Genomic DNA, 17,328 nt, shown 5'->3' with positions numbered 1-17,328 from the left:
GGCAATAGAGCGAACAACTAGCAAAGCAAAGATAGAAGTGATTTCGAGGGGTGGTCATCTTGCCTGCAAGGTTCTCAGAGTTGTCGAGAGCTTGATCCTCGTAAGCGTACTCAACAGGTTCCTCGTTCATGAAATCGTCTCCCGGCTCTACCCAAGACAAGAACACAAGAAACGGAACCACAATCAATCACGAGAAATGCACAAGCAACATGATGCAAAACATGTATGATATGCAAGATATGATATGCGATGCATATGCGTGCTCCGGAAGGAAAATGATGAAAAAGGCAGTAACTTGGAAAACCAAGCATGCCACTGGAAAGATGAGATGATTTCGGTCGAAATCGATATAAAGATCACCGGAAACGGATGCACGGTTTGCAAATGGCAAGCAAAACAAGAATGACACGAATCTGTGATTAACAGCATGATAGCACTTAAAATACAATAAGCGATAATGCTACAGCACTCCAACATAGCAACAAAGCATATGGCAGTAAACTACAGGAGATGCTTGACAAAATATGAACACTGAGCTACGGCTAGATCACAACATAACAAGCTCAAACAAGCATGGCAAAAGTGCAAAAGAGAACAGGTTCACAGACTTAGTGAAATTACTGGACATGGCAGAAAACAGCATCAGGTAGCAATGTTCAGAGTACGAAACCAACATGCTACAGGAACTTAACATGGCAAAACAAAGCATGGCGTTATTATACTAGATGCATATGACAAAATTCCCTTACTGACCATAAGCCAAAAAAGACCAAAAGATATGATGGCAACCATGTAAACATAGCAAGTTTCGTTATCAGGTTTCAGACTTAGCAGAAAACAGAGCATGGCAGAAACAATAATATGAAGGCATCTTGGTGAGCTTGATGCACTCACTACAAAGCAATGCATTAAAAAACAAGCATACCTACAGCAAGATGGCATGTTTATGAAGCTATCCATGGCAAGAGAAAATCCATAGCATGTATGGATCAACTACAATAAGCTTGGCAAAATTGAATAACACGTAAACAATCTGCCAGAAATATTTTATAGCAAAAGTAGAGAACGATTGAGTCATGCTATGGCACTCCATAATTGCAAACAAGGGCATTAATGTATCAATTAAAACTATAGCTACAAAACATCCTTAATGAACATCTCCAAAATATGCATGGATATCTCTGTAGCATCAAGTTTACATGGCAACAAAATAACAGCAGACAAGGACTTAGAGAAATCACTGTCCCTGGAATCAGAAACATTACGGGGCCTAGTTTGCATGCTTGTGCTAGTCACCACAGAGATCACAAAAATACATGGCATACACCACTGGAAAGATGGCATGGCATACAACAAAACACATGTAGAGTTCATGCCCATAAGATGCACAGATTAAATGATACAAAAATGACAATTCTCCAAGTTCTGATAAGAACCAGCAGATAACAGCAGGTAGCACTCTTGCACCAGAGATTTGGGCATCAAGATGGCCTCTAATGAACATGGTGCAATTGAACAAAATGTAGAGCATCATGAGACGAACAATTCTACATATTACACGCGTGAAACGGAGCTATGTGCAGAGAGTTATGCAATGTTGAACAGGGGTACTTGCTGAGAAAAATAATGACTTGGAAGATTTTCAGGGTCTCGGGGAAAGTCAACCTTCGAGCGTTGACCCATATCGGATCGAAGCCGGGCTAGGGTTCCCGAGCGGCGGCGCGGGCGGCCTTCACCGGAGAGAGGAGGGAGAGGCCGGAGGTTGGGCGCCGGAGGAAGGAGAGGTGGCCGGCGGGCGCGGCGTCAGGCGCGGCGGCGGACGCAGTGGCGCGGCGGCGGCGGCGTTGCGCCGGCGGGCGATGGCGAGGCGGCGGGCCGGCCGGCGCGCGGTGGAGGTGCGGGAGCGGCGGAGGGAGGCGCGCAGGCGGCGGCGGCTCGCGGGCGAGGGCGGAGACGGGCGTCGGCGGCTCGGGCTTGCGGGCCCGCGGCGGGCCTGGCGGGCCGCGGGGGTGGGAGATCCGGCGGGCGACGTGGCGGCGTCTGATTCGTCAGGGCGGCAGCGCGATTTCGTCCGGCGGCAGTACGGACACGTCCGCCCGCGGAGAGGGAAGGGGACTAGGGTTGGACTGCGAATGTAAATTCGGGAGAGATGCAATTATATAGGTAGAGGGAGCTAGGAGAGTCCAAATAAGGTGCGGTTTTCGCCCACACGATCGTGATCGAACGACCTAGAGCATGGAAGAGAGTTTGGTGGGTTTTGGGCTGGTTTTTGAGGGGGTTTTGCTGCAACACACAAATGGACTTTGCGGATGCCCAGTTAACCGTTGGAGTACCAAACGACCTCCAAATGGAACGAAACTTGACCGGTGGTCTCCGGGTGGTATACCAAGGCCACTTGACAAGCCTTGGTCCATTCCGAGAACGTTAGACACCCGCTCACGAAAGGAAACAAAAGGGGTGCACCGGAGGAGATGGGAGCGCCGGATTGCAAAACGGACAACGGGGAAAATGCTCGGATGCATGAGACGAACACGTATGCAAATGCAATGCACATGATGACATGATATGAAATGCATGACATGAAGAAAATGCAAAACGAAAGACAAAACCCGACAACGGAGGGAATATCATAACACATAGCCGAAAATGGCAAGAGTCGGAGTTACAAATATGGAAAGTTACATCCGGGGTGTTACAACACTCCACCACTACGAGAGGATCTCGTCCCGAGATCTAGGACTGAAAGAACTCCGGATATTCAGAACGGAGATGGTCCTCGCGTTCCCAGGTGGCTTCCCGGTCGGAATGGTGCGACCACTTCACTTTCAGGAATTTGATTGACTTGTTGCGTGTCTTGTGCTCAGTTTCTTCAAGAATGGCAACGGGGTGCTCATGGTAAGACATATCTTCTTGGAGGTCAATCTCTTTGAAGTTGATAGTGCGCTCGAGCGTCTTGAAGCACTTGCGGAGCTGTGACACGTGGAACACATGGTGCACGTTCGCGAAGTTGGAAGGAAGCTCAAGTTGATAGGCGAGGTCGCCTCTTTTGCCAATGATCTTGAAAGGACCCACGTATCTAGGGGCAAGCTTCCCTTTGATACCGAAGCGACGAGTGCCTTTCATTGGAGAGACGCGGAGGTAGACATGGTCTCCAATCTCGAAAGCCAAATCACGATGCTTACTATCATAGTAACTCTTCTGGCGCGATTGCGCGGCTTTGAGATTATCACGGATGACTTTACACATTTCTTCGGCTTCAGTGATTAAGTCATTGCCAAGAAGTTGGCGTTCACCAGTCTCTAACCAATTGAGAGGAGTACGGCACTTTCTGCCATAGAGAATCTCGAATGGGGCCTTGCCCGAACTTGCTTGGAAGCTGTTGTTGTAGGAGAATTCGGCATATGGAAGACAATCTTCCCATTTCATGCCAAAGGAAATGACACAAGACCTGAGCATATCTTCAAGAATTTGATTGACTCGCTCGACTTGGCCACTAGTTTGAGGATGGAAAGCTGTGCTGAAGCGAATATTTGTGCCCATGGCCTTCTGGAAGGAGTCCCAGAACTTAGAGGTGAAGATGCTTCCACGATCTGAAGAAATCAATTGTGGAATGCCGTGCAAGGAGACAATTCTGGAGGTGTAAAGCTCTGCCAACTGAACTGCTGAGATAGACTCTTTGATAGGAAGGAAATGAGCCACTTTAGAAAGCTTGTCGATGACAACGAAGATAGCATCATTTCCGCGCTTGGACTTGGGAAAACCAGTCACGAAGTCCATTTCGATATGATCAAACTTCCACTCTGGGATAGCAAGAGGTTGAAGGAGACCAGCTGGTCGTTGGTGTTCTGCTTTCACTCTTCGACAGACATCACATTCATTCACGAACTGAGCAATTTCTCGCTTCATTCGAGTCCACCAATACGACTGCTTGAGGTCATGGTACATCTTCGTACTTCCAGGATGAATGGAAAGGAGAGAATTGTGCGCTTCGTTCATTATGACTTTCCTTAGATCACCTTTAGGAACCACAATCCGGTCCTCGAAGAATAAAGTGTCTCTGTCATCAATGCGGTAGCACTTGTATTTGGAAAGACCCTTGTCGATACCACGTTTCACCTTCTTCACCATGGCATCAAGAAGTTGCGCCTCACGAATTTGATCTTCCAAAGTAGGAGAGACTATGAGGTTGGCAAGAAAGCCTTGAGGAACAACTTGGAGATTCAGCTTGTGGAAAGCTTCACAAAGATCCGGTTGGAATGGCTTCAGAATTAAGCTATTGCAATAAGCCTTCCTGCTTAAAGCATCTGCAATGACATTGGCCTTGCCTGGAGTATATTCAATACTCGGATTGTACTCTTGAATCATTTTGACCCATCGAGTCTGCCTGAGATTGAGGTTGGGCTGAGTGAAGATGTACTTGAGACTCTTGTGATTGGTGAATATGTCCACTTGTCTTCCCAACAAGAGATGTCTCCACGTTATTAATGCATGGACAACTGCCGCCAACTCGAGATCGTGAGTGGGGTAGTTCTTTTCGTTGGGCTTCAACTGACGAGAGGTATAGGCCACAACTTTCTTCTCTTGCATTCACACAGCACCGAGACCTTGAAGAGAAGCATCACAGAAAACTTCAAATGGCTTGGATTCGTCAGGAGGAGTCAAGACAGGAGCGGTGACTAGTTTCTCTTTGAGAGTGTTGAAAGCAACGTCACACTCAGGAGACCAGACATACTTCACATGCTTCTGGAGGAGGTTGGAAAGAGGCTTTGCAATCTTAGAGAAATTCTCAACGAATCTTCGGCAATAGCTTGCAAGACCAAGAAAACTGCGAAGCTGCTTGACATTCCGAGGAGGTTCCCAATTCACAATTGCGGACACCTTCTCGGGGTTAACAGCGATGCCCTTGGCAGAGATGATGTGACCAAGGAAAAGAACTTCATCGAGCCAAAACTCACATTTTGAGAACTTCGCATAGAATTGATACTCTCTGAGCTTGTCGAGCACCAATCGCAAATGTTTGGCATGATCCTTCTTATTCTTGGAGAAGACCAAGATATCATCGAGATACACCAGAACGAATTCATTGGTATAGGGGTTGAAGATGAAATTCATCATCCGAGAGAATTCTGGAGGAGCATTGACAAGGCCGAAAGACATGACAGTATATTCATAAGAACCAAAGCTTGTTCTGAATGCTGTCTTGGGAATATCTTCTTCACGAATGCGAATCTGATGATAACCCATACGAAGGTCAAGCTTGGAGAATACTTTAGCACCTTTGAGTTGCTCGAATAGCTCATTGATGTTGGGAAGTGGATACTTGTTCTTGATTGTCTTCTTGTTTAATGGACGGTAGTCGACACAAAGTCGGTCCGTGCCATCCTTCTTCTTGACAAAAAGAACACCACAACCCCATGGAGAAGAACTCGGTCTGATCAAACCCAGACGCTCTTGTTCATCGAGTTGTTTCTTCAATTCCTTCAGCTCGTTGGGTCCAAGCTTGTATGGACGCTTGCAAACAGGTTTAGTGCCTGGCTCAAGTTCGATAACGAACTCAACTGGCCGGTGAGGAGGCATACCCGGAAGCTCTTCTGGAAAGACATCTTGGTACTCACAAACGACTGGAATTTGAGAGATGGCATTCAATTCGCCCTTCTCATTGAGAGAAAATAACCGAATGGTTTCATCGCGAGCGGCATAAATAATCACATCCTCAGAAGAGTGTGTCAATTGAATTTCCCTGGCAGCACAATCAAGTTGAGCCTTGTGCTTAGAAAGCCAGTCCATCCCGAGAATAAGATCAATATCCGAGTCACCAAGAAAAACTGGAGAAGACAGAAATTTATAGTTTCCCATCTTGATGGAAACATCCGGAACCATCATACTAGAACTCAAACGTTTACCCGGAGAAACGACATCCATGGGTTTACCCAGATGTGAACAAGTGAATTCATGCTTGGCAAAAATGGTCTTGACATGAAACAGAGCGAAGCACCAGTATCAAATAAGACTTTTGCAGGAATATCGTTAACAGGAAGATTACCCATTATCACATTAGTAGATTCCTCCGCTTGAGCCGCATTCATCATGTTCACCTTTGCAGACTTTGGATTATGCTTGACCACTGCATTGCTGGAAGATCTGACAGGAGGAGGAAGCGGAAGGCGCCTTTGGTTGAAGCACTTGTTAGCATAGTGACCTTTCTGCTGACACTTGTTGCAAGTCACCTCTGAGAGTGGACGATGATAAGGAGCATTGGACTTTGGAGCTTGATTCTGAGACTTGTTCTGATAGCTAGAGTTGGAAGAGTTGGAAGAACCATGGCCACCTTTGTTCTTCTGCTGGTAAGGCTGGCGAAACGGAGGAGGAGGAGGCAACCAGAACTTCTGTTGCTTAGCTGTCACAAGTGAGGAAGAAGAAGACTGAACTGCGTCTCTGACTCTCTTCTTAGAAGCCTCACACTTGAGCTGAGCAGCCTCTTGCTTCAGTGCCATATTATAGAATTGATCAAACTGAGTAGGCTCAACAAGAACGAGAGCTAACTGCAGATCCTCTCTAAGGCCACCTTTGAAGTGATAGATCATGCTCTTTTCATCAGGAACGTCTTGTTTAGCGAAGCGAGCAAGTTTCTGAAACTGGATGTTGAATTGATACACAGACATGTTGCCTTGCTTGAGATTGCGGAATTCCTCACGCTTGCTCTCAACAACACTTTGTGGAATGTGGTGCGCTTTGAAGTCCCGACAGAAGTCAGTCCAAGTGATCACACGACCTTCTCTGGAATCTTTGTATTGCTGAAACCAATCAGCAGCTTGGTCCTTGAGCTGAAAAGAAGCGAACTTGACATAGTCCTCAGGCCTGACATTGCTACATTCAAAATGCTTGTTGATGTCCACGAGCCAATCATCGGCATCCGTGGCCTCGGCACAGTAGCTGAAAGACTTGGGCTGATTTGCGAGAAACTGGTTGAGAGTAGCAAAGTGAGGCTGATTGTTGCCTTGACCTTGATTGCCTTGCCCTTGGGTGCGTTCTTGCAAGAGTTGCAGAATCATTTGAGCATTGGCGTTGGTGGCTGCCATGATAGCTTGCCATGCCTCCGGAGGCGGAGGTGGTGGCGGAGGGTTCGCTTGACTCCCTTCATTGCGATCCAGATTCTGACGCGTTGGCGGAGCCATCCTGAAGAGGGTGACATCTGTTAGCATCTTGATAGACAAGTAGATAAGTAGAATCAACGGAAAGAAATTGCAACATATAGTCTTCACAATAAACATTCGCACGAGGATGAACGAATGAATTCCATAGTAAATCATCACACTTCCATTAGGTTGAGAAGCCACTTAGAAAAAGATATGGAATCAACATTTGCTTTCGAAGCAAGTCGAATACCACGATTCAAAACAAAACAAAGTATTGGCTTGCAGAATAATCCGGAACAAACATATGATAGAGATTTCGTCCGAAGTTTTCGTGGTGGGGCCCACACGGGCTCAATCGTACAGCACCATCATGTACAAGGCTGTGCACATGACATACGAAGCGTCCCCGAGTCGGCATAGCCAAGGACTCTTTAAGACACTACGAGACCACTGTAAAACCAACCGTGTACAGGCGGACCACTAGACGTCGAACCCCAATCTCATATCATGCATCTGTCGGAAAGATATCCTAAAGCTACTTGAATTCCCACTTATAAACTCCCGAAACTTTCTGGTTATGCAATCTGGTGTTGGGGATACAGGGGACACAAAATTTATCACCCAAACTAACAATCCCTAGATCCAGCTGTATCCATCCGTCAACACATAACCAAGAAACCTTCGGAAATCGTTTACCTCAACCTTCGAAAAACATCCGTTATACGAGTTATGGCAATACTCCCGAACTCCCGCCCCAGTACTGGGTGGCGTCGAGGTGATCTCACCAACAACTGCATAAAAGAGATTTCGATGTCGGCGAAACTCAGGTATTCCAGAACTGCAACGATAAAATTGTGACGACAACTCGGAGCTCAACTCCCCGGGGCACTGCCACAACCCCTAAATGTCAGGAGGCACCAAGGACAATGTTCTCGTCACAAAACCATCGGAACGATTCCAAGATACTCGCGTGATCCTAAAAAAAAATTAGTGAAATTTGAGGAGAGAATAGTCAAAACTTCTACGTCCGGAGACCTCACCAGAGCGACGAAGGGACTGAGGAGTAAAAAGAATCCTACTCTCCGATATATATAATCCTAAGACTCAAAACATTTTTGTTCTACACTCAACAACGCCAGCGATTCGATCAAGCAGGGGGCTCCTAAGTCGGGGATGGCTCTGATTACCAACTTGTAACGCCCACGATGCGGCTATATCTCCCACGTGCCTCGACACGTGGGAGATATAGCCGCATCGTGGGCGTTACAGTATTGAGATACCGACGATCGAATCTCGGGCAAGTAACATACCGATGACAAAGGGAACAACGTATGTTGTTATGCAGTTTGACCGATAAAGATCTTCGTAGAATATGTAGGAACCAATATGAGCATCCAGGTTCTCCTATTGGTTATTGACCGGAGACGTGTCTCGGTCATGTCTACATAGTTCTCGAACCCGTAGGGTCCGCACGCTTAAAGTTCTATGACGATCGGTATTATGAGTTTTGTGTTTTGATGTACCGAAGGTAGTTCGGAGTCCCGGATGTGATCACGGACATAACGAGGAGTCTCGAAATGGTCGAGACATGAAGATTGATATATTGGACGACTATATTCGGATACCGGAAGTGTTCCGGGTGATTTCGGAGAAAACCGGAGTGCCGGAGAGTTAGCGGAACCCCCCCGGGAGAAGTAATGGGCCACATGGGCCTTAGTGGAGAGAGAGAGGGCAGGGCGCGCGCCCCCTCCCCCTCTGGTCCGAATTGGACTAGGGAAGTGGGGGCGGCGCCCCCCTTTCCTCTCCCTCTCCTCCTTCCTTTCCCCCTCCTAGTAGGAGTAGGAAAGGGGAGTCCTACTCCTACTAGGAGGAGGACTCCTCCTGGCGCACCCTGCAAGGGCCGGCCGGCCTCCCCCTTGCTCCTTTATATACAGGGGCAGGGGGCACCCTAGAACACACAAGTTGATCATTGATCTCTCTTAGCCGTGTGCGGTGCCCCCCTCCACCATAATCCACCTCGGTCATATCGTAGCGGTGCTTAGGCGAAGCCCTGCGTCGGTAGCTTCATCAACACCGTCACCACGCCGTCGTGCTGACGAAGCTCTTCCCCGAAGCTCTACTGGACCGTGAGTTCGCGGGACGTCACCGAGTTGAACGTGTGCTGAACGCGGAGGTGCCGTACGTTCGGTACTGAGGATCGGTCGATCGTGAAGACGTACGACTACATCAACCGTGTTGTCATAACGCTTCTGCTTACGGTCTACGAGGGTATGTAGATGACACTCTCCCCTCTCGCTGCTATGCATCACCATGATCTTGCGTGTGTGTAGGAATTTTTTTGAAATTACTACGTTCCCCAACAAATCATGGGTTCAAAAACCTATGCCTTTTCCACCCAAGTCAACTGAAAAGAAAGATGATGAAGAATTTGAACGCTTTGCTGAAATGTTGAGGCTAGTCTTTTTGCGTACTCGCTTGGCTGGTATCTTGAAGATGCCTCCTTATGCAAAGTATATGAAAGATATCATCACAAATAAGAAAAAAAATACCAAAAGCTGAAATCTCCACTATGCTTGCTAATTACACTTTTAAAGATGGAGTACCTAAAAAATTTGGAGATCCGGGAATACCAACTATACCTTGCTCTATCAAAAAGAATTATGTGAAAACTGCTTTGTGTGACTTAGGAGCTGGTGTTAGTGTTATGCCTTTCTCTTTATATAAAAGACTTGACTTGAATAAACTCACACCTACTGAAATATCTTTGCAAATGGATGACAAATCAACTGGCATACCTATCGGTATCTGTGAGGATGTGTCCGTTGTTGTTGCTAATGTTACTATTTTGACTGACTTTGTTATACTTGAGATGCCCGAGGACGACAACATGTCGATTGTCCTTGGTAGACCCTTCTTGAATAATGCAGGGGCTGTTATTGATTGCAATAAAAGCAAGGTCACTTTTCATATTAATGGCGATGAGCATATGGTGCACTTTCCGAAGAAACAATTCCAAGTGAATGGTATTAATGTTATTGAAAAATCTCCGACAATCACTATTGGAAGTTTACAAATACCTCTACCTACTGTCAAAAAGAAATATGAAATACTTATTGTTGGGAAATGAATATCCCCATTAAGGTAGTGATTTACGAAAGTTCTTCAATTTCATGCTAATCGAAAGTGGTTGTTAATATGACCTGATCAACCTTATTAATGGATCATTTTTGAACGGTATGAAGTTGATGAATTTAGTAAGCACTACCTTCTGTCCTTACCTTTTGTTTTCTGTTTTTATTAGTTAAATAAAATAAAATGCCATGTTTTGTCTGTTTTCTGAATTTCCCGTGCAATATAAAATGGCCCAAAAATAAAAGTTCTCAGAATGCCCTGAAAATTTTATATCATTTTTTCCTGAATATTTCTGAATTTCTGGTGTAAATAATACCAAAGGGAGATGCACCAGGTGGGCACAACCCACCTGGGCACGCCAGGACCCCCAGGCGCACCCAGGTGGGTTGTGGTCCCCACGTGGGCCCCCTCACTTACCTCTTCATCCCACATCATCACTTACCTCCAAAAAAATCTCCATTGCTCTCTCTCCCGTGTTCTTGAGCTCAAACCCGCGGATTTTGATCTCTTTGCTCGAAGCTCCGTTTCTGAAACTAATTCGGGGGATTGCTGCTTGGTATGTGACTCCACCGTTTATCCAATTAGTTTTTGTTTTAGTGGTTTATATTTTGAATAATTAGTTACTCTTGGTGCTGTTGTAGATGTGCTTGCATGTTGAATTCTTAGAGTTCTAAGTAGTTTGAATGCTTGTTATGGCCTCTATGCATCCCTATGAGTAGTTGGTATCAATTTTGTGAAGTTTTGTTGAGAAATTTTTGTGGGCTAATAAATTTCAGAATTTTGTTCATAGGAAAACCATGAATATCTTTAGGAAGTTTGGCTCCAAGATGAACTCCAAAGGTGTTATTGGGGAGTCATCTGATAGTGATCTCCACCCTCGGAGGTTGGCGGAAGTACGGCCATGCGAATGGCCGCACACCCCATTCCTAGAAGAGGCTGGAATCCTTCAGGAGTTCATGCAATATGTTGCAAATGCCGGCCTCACCGACTTCATTGCAGCTGAGTGTGACCAGCACCAAATCCTCACAAATATATTTGTTCAAAGTTTTACTTTCCTGCCTAGAAATAATCCTCCTGAAGTGAGCTTCGACTTATATGCTGAAAACCATCAGATACCACTTACTGAATTTTGTGATATATGCTTCATCCCTTCTGATGGGAGCTTAGCCGAGCCTAGGCCGGCTGGGTTTGAGGACTTTTATCGCACTTTGACAGTGGGAGATGAGAGAGGGGTGTCAGCCACCACGGCTGCTAGCATACACTTTCCTGCCATACATTATTTTTCCTTATTTGTTGCTAAGTGCTTGCTTGCTAGAAAGAAAGTAGGTGCGCTCAGCGCACCAGACTTTGTTGTTTTACGCCGAGCACTAGAGGGCGACAACACTCATAGCTTGGGAGCTATTGTAGCTCGTCGCCTCCATCTTAATAAATCCCAGGGTGAAATACACGGTGGGATTTTTTCTACTCGTTTGGCGGCTCACTTCGAGGTTGAGATACGCCCTCATGATTACCCTCTGACCAAGGTTTACCTAGACCAGGCAGAAATGGAACACCATCATTTTCTTGCACGAGATTATCCTAACATCCCCATTCCTTATAACCTGGTCTTTAGCGTTAAAACTCGTGATATTATTCCCTTGCCTACACCTGCTTTGTTTGATTCTGCTGCCAGGGCAGATATAGGATTATGCCTGAGGATATCATCGCCTACCGGAACGCTCAGGCTGCTGCGGAAAGCGGGACAGGAGGAGCCTCAGCAGTGGGACGAGTGGATGCCTGCTCCTCAGCACCCCTACTACCCTCCAGGCTACTGATCGACTACCAAGTTAGGCCAAAAGCCTAAGCTTGGGGCAGTACGTGTTTCCACCGACTTTACATTCATGTTCACTTATTCCATTTGTCGGTGTCCACACTTTTTCATTGTATCATCCATGCTTAGATTTATTTTCTTGCTTTCTTCTTGTGTGTTTGGAAAACTTTAGAAAAACAAAAGAAATTAGTTGTAGTCAACTTACTTTCTATGCATGCTTATTAGTAATATTAAAAAGAAAACCCAAAAAGATTTCCTTGTTCTTCTTTTGCTTGTTGGGAGCTTTCCCGTATAAATAGTTTTTCTCGTTTTTGCTTTCTCCTTTTATTTGCTTGTTCAAGAAAACCAAAAACTCCAAAAATATTTCAGTGTGTTTCTCTGAATTTCTTTTCTTTTTATTCGAGTTGTACCAAGGAGAAGACCACGATGAAAATGTTGAGTGGCTCTCATATGAATAATTGTTGAACTAATATAGAGCACATTTTACCTTGTCTTCTCCTGTTGAATAAACTGTTTGCAGATTCCAGCTTAGTCCACGACACTCTTGCACTATTATTATTTTCTTATCATTCGGTCGTGCAAGTGAAAGGCAATAATGACGAAATTCGGTGAACTGGCCGTGGCAGAGAGAAACTGGTATGAACTCGACTTGTTCTGTCTGTGTAAATATGTTTAACCTAGTATCCATGATTCAACCCATTATGATTAAACATGTTTGCAATGACAATTAGATATTATAGTTTCTCATGCCATGCATAAGTAGGTGGGAGTTGATAATGATTTACCTTGTATATCAACATTGCGTTAAAATGATTGTGATGTAGTATGATGATATGGTATCCTCCTCTGAATGTTCGAGTGGCTTGAATTGGCACATGTTCATGCATGTAGTTGAATCAAAACCAACATAGCCTCTATGATATTTATGTTCATGGTGTTCATATCCTACTCATGCTAGTGTCCAATGTTACTTATGCATAATGCATGGTTATGATCGTTGTTGCTCTCTAGCTGGCCGCTTCTCAATCTAATTGCTAGCCTTCGCCTGTACTAAGTGAGAATTCTGCTTGTACATCAAAAACCTTGAACCCAAAAGTTATTCCAGATGAGTCCACCATACCTACCTATATGCGGTATTACCATGTCGTCCTAAGTAAATTTGCGTGTGCCACCTCTAAAAACTTCTAAAAATATCCGTTTTGTGTGCCTGGATCGTTCATGGAACGACAGGAGGTAGTCGGTATCTTCCATGCTAAGCGGGTTATTCTCAGGTCGAGTGTTTATTCACTCGCCATCGCACGAGAAAAGGGCGGTAATAGGGATGCCCAGTCCCAAACTGCAAAATACAAAAAGAGTTAATCGCTCGAATAATCAAACGTAAACTCCCAATGGAGTCAAAACCTTTACTTTTTATCGCTTGGGAACCGCCACTAGCTTGTTTAGCATGGGAGATATTGATAACTGATGGTCGTGAAGTAAATGAGAAGGGTGCATGTCTCAAAATATCATTTACCTCTGTTTTAAAAATTGAGCTTTGGCACCTCTGCAAATCACTACTTCCCTCTGCGAAGGGACTATCTATTTGCTTTTATGTTGTGTCACCACCTTCTAAAACAAGCGCCAGAAACTGAGGTAGCACAACTGTCAAGATTTATGCATTGTGTAGCTAATGTTGGGTGCATCATGACTTGATCTTTTCTACCATGAATTACAATGTTTAGTTGCTGCTTGAACTTTGGAGGTGCTCTGCATTTATGTTTTGCGGTCTCAGAAAGGGCTAGCGAAATACCACTATTGTCATATTATATCATGGTTGTTTTGACAACGTGTTGCCATTTGAGATATCTTATTATTGCTCGCTAGCTGATTATGTCATTGATATGAGCCATTATAATCTTTAAGAGTTATTGACGACATGGTTAGTTATAATGTTGGCTGAAAACCTGGGTGATGTTTAAGCTTATTTATGCAAACAAGAGCAAAAGAGTTCGTAATTTTTTTTTCGCTTTCAGTTTACCAACTGAATTGCTTGAGGACAAGCAAAGGTTTAAGCTTGGGGAGTTGATACGCCTCCAACGTATCTACTTTTCATAACGCTTTTCCTCTTGTTTCAGACTCTAATTTGCATGATTTGAATGAAACTAACCCCGGACTGACGCTGTTTTCAGCAGAACTACCATGGTGTTGTTTTGTGCAGAAATAAAAGTTCTCGGAATGGAACAAAACTTTGCAAGGAATTTTTATACAATAAAAGAGAATTTCTGGAGCCAAGACCTGACAGAGACGGGCACCTGGGGTGGGCACAACCCACCAGGGCGCGCCCCCTCTCCTGGCGCGCCCAGGTGGGTTGTCCCCACCTGATGGCCCCGCTGACCCTGAAACCAACGCTATAAAATCCTATTTTCGGAGAAAAAAATCAGGGAGGAAGAATTATCATGATCCACGAGACGGAGCCGCCGCCAAGCCCTGTTCTTCCTCGGGAGGGCAGATCTGGAGTCCGTTTGGGGCTCCGGAGAGGGGGATCTTCGTTCTTCGTCATCACCAACCCCTCTCCATCACCAATTCCATGATGCTCCCCACCGGGAGTGAGTAATTCCTTCGTAGGCTCGCTGGTCGGTGAGGAGTTGGATGAGATTCGTCATGTAATCGAGTTAGTTTTGTTAGGGCTTGATCCCTAGTATCCACTATGTTCTTAGATTGATGTTGCTATGGCTTTGATATGCTTAATGCTTGTCACTTGGGGCCCGGGTGCCATGAACTCAGATCTGAACCGTTTATGTTATCATCATTATATCCATGTTTAGATACGATCTTGCAAGTTATAGTCACCTAGTACGTGTTATGATCCGGCAACCCAGGAGTGACAACAACCGGGCCCACTCCCGGTGATGACCGTAGTTTGAGGAGTTCATGTATTCACTATGTGTTAATGCTTTGTTCCGGTTATCTATTAAAAGGAGGCCTTAATATCCCTTAGTTTCCAATATGGACCCCGCTGCCACAGGAGGGTAGGACAAAAGATGTCATGCAAGATCTTTTAATAAAGCACATATGACTATTTACGGAATACATGCCTACATTATATCGATGAACTGGAGCTAGTGCCGAATCGCCATAGGTTATAACTGTCACATGATGAATATCATCCAACAAGTCACCGGTCCAATGCCTACAAACTTTTCCATATTGTTTCTGCTAAGTTACTACTACCATCATCACTGTTACACTTGCTACAAAATTACTGCTATCACTGTTACTGTTACTATTGCTACTGTCACTACTATCAAAACTACCAAACTACTTTGCTACTGATCACTTTGCTGCAGATAATTAATCTCCAGGTGTGGTTGAATTGACAACTCAGCTGCTAATGCCTTCAATTATTCTTTGGCTCCCCTTGTGTCGAATCTATAAATTTGGGTTGAATACTCTACCCTCGAAAACTGTTGTGATCCCCTATACTTGTGGGTTATCATGATCAAAGCATATGGTTTTATACATACTTTTGGAGAAGCCTGTATTTACAAGAAAGTGAGTGGGAGCTCTGTAGAATTTCTAATATTATATGTGGATGACATATTGTTGATTGGAAATAATATAGAATTTCTGGATAGCATAAAAGGATACTTGAATAAGAATTTTTCAATGAAAGACCTCGGTGAAGCTGCTTATATATTGGGTATCAAGATCTATAGAGATTGATCAAGACGCTTAATTGGACTTTCACAAAGCACATACCTTGATAAAGTTATGGGCCTTAATGGGCCATAAGGGAGTAGGAGAGGGCAGCCCGCAGGGTGGCACCCCCCCAAGGGAGTCCGAATTGGACTAGGGGGAGGGGGCGCGGCCCCCTCTTTCCTCTCCTTCCCTCTTTCCCCCTCTTGGAATAGGAAAGGGATTCCAACTAGGATTGGGAATCCTAGTTGGACTCCCCCTTGGCGCGCCCCCTCTAGGCCGCCGGCCTCCTCCTCCCCTCCCTTATACACGGTGGCGGGGGGCACCCCAAAGACACATCAGATATTCTCTTAGCCGTGTGTGGTGCCCCCCTCCACAGTTTACTCCTCCGGTCATAGCGTCGTAGTGCTTAGGCGAAGCCCTGCGCGGATCACATCACCAATACCGTCGCCACGCCGTCGTGCTGACGGAACTCTCCCTCGACCCTCTACTGGATCAAGAGCTCGAGGGACGTCATCGAGCTGAACATGTGCTGAACACGGAGGTGCCGTACGTTCGGTACTTGGATCGGTTGGATCGTGAAAACGTTCGACTGCATCAACCGCGTTAACATAACGCTTCCTCTTTCGGTCTACGAGGGTACGTGGACACACTCTCCCGTCTAGTTGCTATGCTTCTCCTAGATAGATCTTGCGTGATCGTAGGAATTTTTTTGGATTACTACGTTCCCCAACAGTTGTGCCCCCCCCCTCGGTGACCTCCCGCACCGCCTCTTCGCCCTATAAATCCCAAATATTCCAAAAATCCTAGGGGAGTCGACGAAACACAATTCCAGCCGCCGCAAGTTCCAGAACCACGAGATCCAATCTAGACACCATCGTGGAGTGGTTCATCATCCTCATTGGCGCCTCTCCGATGACGCGTGAGTAGTTCATCATAGACCTACGGGTCCGTAGGCAGTAGCTAGATGGCTTCCTCTCTCTCTTTTGATTCTCAATACAATGGTCTCTTGAAGATCTATTTGATGTAACTCTTTTTTTTGCGGTGTGTTTGTTGGGATCCGATGAACTTTGAGTTTATGATCAGATCTATATCTATGAATATTATTTGAGTCTTCTTTTGATCTCTTATATGCATGATTATTTATAGCGTCGTATTTCTTTTTCGAATCTTTGGTTTAGTTAGGCCAACTAGATCGATTTTTCTTGTCATGGGAAGAGGTGCTTTGTGATGAGTTCGATCGTGCAGTGTTCTTTCCCAGTGACAGAAGGGTCAGCAAGACACGCATGTATCGTTGCTATTAAGGATAACAAGATGGGGGCTATTCCTACATGAATATATCTGGTCTACATCATGCCATCGTTCTTATTGCATCACTCCGTTTCTCCATGAACTTAATACACTAGATGCATGTCGGATAGCGGTCGATGTGTGGAGTAATAGTAGCAGATGCTGGCAGGAGTCGGTCTACTAATCTTGGACGTGATGCCTATATATTGATCATTGCCTTGGATATCGTCATAATTATTCGATCTTCTATCAACTGCCAACAGTAATTTGTTTACCCGCAGGTCA

Source organism: Aegilops tauschii, chromosome 4 (genome assembly GCF_002575655.3).
Source record: "Aegilops tauschii subsp. strangulata cultivar AL8/78 chromosome 4, Aet v6.0, whole genome shotgun sequence".
NCBI lineage: Eukaryota > Viridiplantae > Streptophyta > Magnoliopsida > Poales > Poaceae > Aegilops > Aegilops tauschii.
Note: the sequence above shows the minus strand (reverse complement) of the source record.